Raw genomic sequence first — 6,191 nt, forward strand, 5'->3', positions numbered from 1 at the left:
CTCTTTTACCAGAATCTAAGCCCCCTATTTTTGCAACTTCAAAATGGTTTGTAAGAATTTGTAACTCACTGGGAAGTTGGGTCTTAATTCTGAAGGCTCCTGTGTATATACATTGAATAAATTTGTATGCCTTTTCTTCTGGTAATCAATCTGTTTCACGTCAGTGATTTGTAATGAAATTTTGGTGGACCAAGAGCCTATGACTTTCACCACATCAAGACAAAGTGTCTCAATTCCCAATTTTTTAGTCTATGGAGAGGAAGTTTTGCTTAGCCTGTACCTGTCATGATAAGATCGTTCAATTGTATTGATATAACCTAGGTATTAGCTAAGGTCACCCTGTTCTTTGCAATTTAAATCAAATTGGTTCTATTACCCAGTTCCTTTGTGGTTTCTATGTTTCGTGATCATTTCTGACTCTCCTCCATTCTTGTTTCAGCTGACCTCTTAATCTCACTTTTGCTTTATTTCAGTTGGCTGTCAATTCTCTTTACTTTATTATACAGAGAAATTTAGCTCTTCACTTTGTACTTGTATTGTGTCTGCCTTTGTATATCAAAAGACCCTTTAAAGTTTCTGCTAAAACAAAGGCTATGAGCTCTGGGCCTCACTTTGGAGCAGCGAAGAAGGAATATCAGTAGCTTTGAAATATAAAACTTTCATACTGTTTCCTCATTTTAAGTCTCTGTAAGTGGAAGAAAACCCTGTTCTGCTGAGTTTCAAGGTGTATAGAATTATGCTACCACCAGCATCCCCAAAATCTTAGAAAAGGTAATGTGAAACAGTTTTTCCTTTAGAAATAATATTTTTGCACATGCAGAAATGATCAATCAATACATAAGTAATGCTTACTACTCAGCATTTACATGAAAATGTAGCAATATTTTCACCTGAGTTAGCAACAGCACACAGAGTTGGAAATAATATACATCTGGGTACATCTGATAAACTATTTTTGTAACCCTCTGGAGTATGAGGCTATGAAGACTTCTTGAAGAGTAGATATTTTAATAGAAGAGAGAACCTACAGACTTGCCTGATTCACTAGCAAATTTTAGTCTTGTTTGGGAAGAGGCTGGTACCATGCTTAGCACAAAGTAACCAGTCAACACATACTAACTGTATGAAGGGATTCCACATGGCCTTGTCTTCTGGCTTGGTCATCTCCTGGCTTGAATTCCAAGCTAATGTGGGGGATTTGGGCATGGTCAGTGTAAGCCTCTGACAGTAGGGTAGGAGCAGGCACAGTGAGAGGAGCACAGAGCCTGCCCCTTGTCCAAAGAGCTGGCTGTTTCACACCCCAGGTGCTCTACCACAATAGCTGCCGCGAGAGGTCCAAATGCAGACTGTGATGATTCCAGAGAAAATTTAAAATTATCCTTTCTACTTCTGTTAAAAATGCCATCTGAATTTTGATTGAGAGCGCATTGAATTTGCACATAGAACCACAAAAGACCACAAAAGAGAAAGAAGAGCCAAGCTAGAGGCATCACATTTCCTGATTTTAAATTACATTATGAAGCTATAATAAATAAAACAATATGGCTCTGCCATAAAAATATAAATACATAGGCCAATGGAACAGAATTGAGAGCCCAGCAACAGATCCACACATGTAAGGCCAGTGGATCCTGGACAAGGCTGCCAAGAAGACACCATGAGGAAAGGAGAGACTCTTCAACAAATAGTGCTGGAAAAACTTAGATATCCACATGCACAAGAATGAAACCTGGCCTTTATCTTACGCCATACACAAACATTAACTCAATAAATTAAATATTTAAATGTGAGACTCAAAACTATACAAACCTAGAAGAAAGCTAAAGGGAAAACTTATTCCATTTATGTATATACCACATTTCATAGGTATGACACCTAAGAAGCACAGACAACAAAATAAAAAAATAAACATAGTGGGACTACACCAAACTAACCATATTCTGAGCAGCAAGGGAAAAAATCAACAGAGTGAAAAGGCAACCTGTGGATGGAAGAAAATATTTGTAAACCATGTATCTGATAAGGGGTTAATTTCAGAAATATAGAAGGAACCTCCCACAACTCAATTGTAAACAAAATAATAACCCAATTAAAAATGGGCAAACGTCTTGAATAGATATTTCTCCAAGAAAGACATGCAAATGGCCAACAGATAAATGAAAAAACTACTCAGGGTCACTAGCCAACATTCCAATCAGGAAAATGCAAATAAAAACAAGACACTACTTCACATCTATCAGAATGGCTTTTATAAGAAAAAATATAAAAGACAGCACATGTTGGTGAAAACTAAAAATAAAATTAGGAGCCCTCAACTGACTGACTGGACTCCATCTTGCCTAAGGAGACACCAGAGAAACTTTGGAAGCTGAGGTCCAGACCATGGCAAGATGACGGGAGGTGGGGCATGCCTCTTAATCCCCACCTTTGCTGGCCACTATTAGGCTTTTGTCCCTAAGGGCTTAACGAAAACCAGCCCTTTCAGAAGACTCCACATTGATAATGTCCATTAATAGCTAAACTTTCCAGGTACAGAACAAAGACAAGAAGATGTTAATCTCTCCTTCACCCTTCCCTGAGATATCTGCTTCCTCTATTTTCTTTTTTTTTTTTCTTCAAATATTCACCTTATCGTATGTAAAATGTAGATTTAATGCACATTAACTAAAGTCTCATGGGTACATAACCGTTTGTCTCACTGCAATCCTCTCCCCCATTTTAAGGAAAATGCATAAATATGTATGCCATTGATACAAATGCATCAAGGAAATGCAATATATACATTGCATGCAATATTATTCAGACTTTAAAAAGAAGGAAATTTTGCAATATGCAACAACATGGATGAAATCTGAGGATGTTATGCTCAGTTAAATAAGCCAGTCATGCAGGGCACAGTGGCTCAGGCCTGTAATCCCAGTACTTTGGGAGGCCGAGGCAGGTGGATCATGAGGTCAGGAGATCGAGGCCATCCTGGCTAACATGGTGAAACTCTGTCACTACTAAAAATACAAAAAATTAGCCGGGCATGGTGGTGGGCGCCTGTAGTCCCAGCTACTTGGGAGGCTGAGGCAGGAGAATGGCGTGAACCCAAGAGGCGGAGCTTTCAGGGAGCTGAGATCACAGCCACTGCACTGGGCAACAGAACGAGACTCCATCTTGGGGGGGAAAAAAAAAAAAAAGAGCCAGTCATACAAAGAAAAATGCTGTATGATTCCACTTAGGTGAGGTATCTAAGACAGTTAAATTCGTAGAATCAAAGAGTGGAATGGTGATTATCAGGGGCTGGGCAGGGAGGTGTAAATGGCCAGGTAATAACTAGGGCCGTAATGTTTTAGTCAAGCAAGATGTAGAGGAGAAAAGATACTCTCTTTTCCACACTCACGCCAAGGTCCATGGCAGACAACCCTGTGACAAGAGATATATCAGCAAAAGAAAAGCATAACAAATTAACTTAACCAAAGTTTTACATGGCATGGCAGCCTTCAGAAATGAAGACCCAAAAACTCAGGACAAACTGTATTTTTATGTGAAGTCTGATGAAAAACGTGAATAGATGTGGAGAAACATAGTTGGACTAAAAGGGCAGGTGACCTAGTACTAATAAGCTGGAGGGAACTTAGCAAGGCCTCTTTGTTGAGATTATTCTTGACTTTTGGGTATACAGTGAGATCCCTGTGGAATGAGGGTCTTAAGATTTACTTCCAGATTAGCTAGGTCAGAGAATTCTTTTCATGGCCTTAAAGGAGAAAGCTGAGAGAAAGTCAGAGAATGACTCTCTGGTTCTATGGTTTCCTCAATTTCCTCAGTTTAGAATAGTCAGTATGCCCAGGTGCCATATTTTGTAATATGTTGTTCTGAACCCTAAGAAAGATTAGTAAGCTCTAGAAATCTGCTATACAACATTGCACCTATAGTAAACAATAATGTACTGTGCACTTAAAAATATGTTAAGAGGACAGGCTTCATGTTAAGTGTTCCTGTCATACACACACTGAAAAAGACTTTGGTGTCCATTAAAAGGCAGGTATTATACAATTACTACCACCCTAATGCCAACCTCTGTAATTAGGAAATACTAAAAGAGACTTCCTAATTTTCTAGTCTTTCCTCCCTTTTCTGTCTAGCATACAGTTTTATTTTTTAATATAATATATTAACCACAGCACTGTAAACCAGAAATTTTTTTAAAAAATCAGAATCTACTTTTAAAGAGTTTATTCAAACAAAAAGCTGAGAATGTCCATTTGGGACACATAGACTCCAGAGAAAGGGGTTCAGTGCTCTTAAGTTAAAAGTTACATTCTTGCTTGTAGGCAGAAAAAACAAATGTTACAGGATTGCAATATTTTCTATGCAAGGATGGTTTGAGAATTAACAGCAAATTAACTAGTTGCAGTTTGTTTCCTTTTCCCAATGGCTGCCTTTCCTTTCCCTTTCCCTTTTTTTTTTTTTTTTTTTTGAAATGGAGTCTCGCTCTATTGCCCAGGCTGCAGTGCAGTGGCATGATCTTGGCTCACTGTAACCTCTGCCTCCCAGGTTCAGCCTCCTGAGCAGCTGTGATTATAGGTGCCAGTCATCATGCCCAGGTAATTTTTTGTATTTTTATTTTTAGTAGAGAAGGAGTTTCACCATTTTGGCCAGGCTGGTCTCAAACTCCTGACCTCAAGTGACCCACCTGCTTCAGCATCCCAAAGTTCTGGGATTACAGGCATGAGCCAGCGTGCCTGGCCTTCTCCTTTCCTTTTTCCTTCCCTTTTCCTTTTCCTTTCCCTTTCCTTTCCATTTTTCCCTTCCCCTTCCCCTTCACTTCCCCTTCCCCTTCCCCTTCCCCTTCTGTTTCCCTTCCCCTTCCCTTCCCCCTTCCCTTCCCCCTTCCCTTTCCTTCCCCTTCCCCTTCCATTCCCCTTTCACTTCTCCCTTCCTTTCCCCCTTCCCTTTCCTTCCCTTTCCTTCTCCTTTCCTTTCCTTCTCCCTTCCTTTCCCTTCCCCCTTCCCTTCCCTTTCCTTCTCCCTTCCTTTCTCTTTCCCTGTCCCTTCCCCCTTCCTTTCCCTTCCCCTTTCCTTTCCCCCTTCCCTTCCCCCTTCCTTCTTCCTTCCTTTCCCCCTTCCTTCCCTTCCTCCTCTGCTTCCTTTCTCTTCTCTTCCTTTTTCCTTTCCATTTCTCTTTTACTTTCCTTTTCCTTTTCTTTCTTTTATTTTCCTTTCCTTTCCTTTCTTTCTTTTTTTTTTTTTTTCACATCAGACAGGTAATGTGCCAACATTGAGCGAGGCGCATCTCACACAAGAGCATGAAAACCCAGTTATCCTGCTTATGAACTACAAAAGGGTCATTTTCTTTTCTTTGCAGTGATTTTTTTTTTCTTTTCAACTTAAAAAGGTGTATTAACATTCCATCTTAAGACAATGTGGTAGCCATGAAGTCTGTGTAAGAAAGGTAAGAGAGAAATTCATTTATAATGATGATCAGCAGTGATGTGAAAAGGAGTCTTCCCTGGCATCCATGAGTCCTTTACAACATTTAGAAAACTGTGCAGATAAGGAAGAAGAGTAACTTATAATCAGGGAAAAAAGGTTACAGCTGCCTCAGGTATAGCTGCCTGCCACCTGACACAGACCCCATAATCATATTGCTTTAAGGCTCAAAATAATGAGTTCTAATAGCGTGTGTGTGTTTTATATATATATATATATATATTTTTTTTTTTTTTTTTTGAGATGGAGTCTCACTCTGTTCCCCAAGCTAGAGTGCAGTGATGCAATCTCAGCTCACTGCAACCTCTGCCTCCCATGTTCAATGATTTCTCCTGCCTCTGCCTCCTGAGAAGCTGGGACTACAGGAGCATGACACCACCACGCCCAGGGAATTTTTGTATTTTTACTAGAGATGGGATTTTGCCGTGTTGGCCAAGCTGCTCTCAAACACCTGACCTCAGGTGATCCCATTGCCTCAGCCTCCCAAAGTGCTGGAATTACGGGCATAAGCCACTGTGCCTGACTACGGCTTAGATTTTGAATAACTGATTTCCACAGTGTTTTAGACATGTTTTTAGAACACCACCCCACATTTAAAAGAAGTTCATGACATTGTATAAAACGATTAGAATCATAATATTGTTTTGCAGAATGAAAGTTGATATTCATTGAAATAACTTAATATTACGACCAGGTAGTAACTCTAGACCTGAGAT

The 6,191-nt window shown here is 39.8% G+C and overlaps 1 pseudogene; it reads right to left on the reverse strand.

The window, feature by feature from the left end:
* Positions 1 to 5,239: 5,239 nt before the first annotated feature.
* Positions 5,240 to 5,331, reverse strand: LOC112428576 (small nucleolar RNA U13; annotated as a pseudogene).
* Positions 5,332 to 6,191: the final 860 nt, after the last annotated feature.

Source organism: Macaca nemestrina, chromosome 4, assembly GCF_043159975.1.
Source record: "Macaca nemestrina isolate mMacNem1 chromosome 4, mMacNem.hap1, whole genome shotgun sequence".
Classification (NCBI taxonomy): domain Eukaryota; kingdom Metazoa; phylum Chordata; class Mammalia; order Primates; family Cercopithecidae; genus Macaca; species Macaca nemestrina.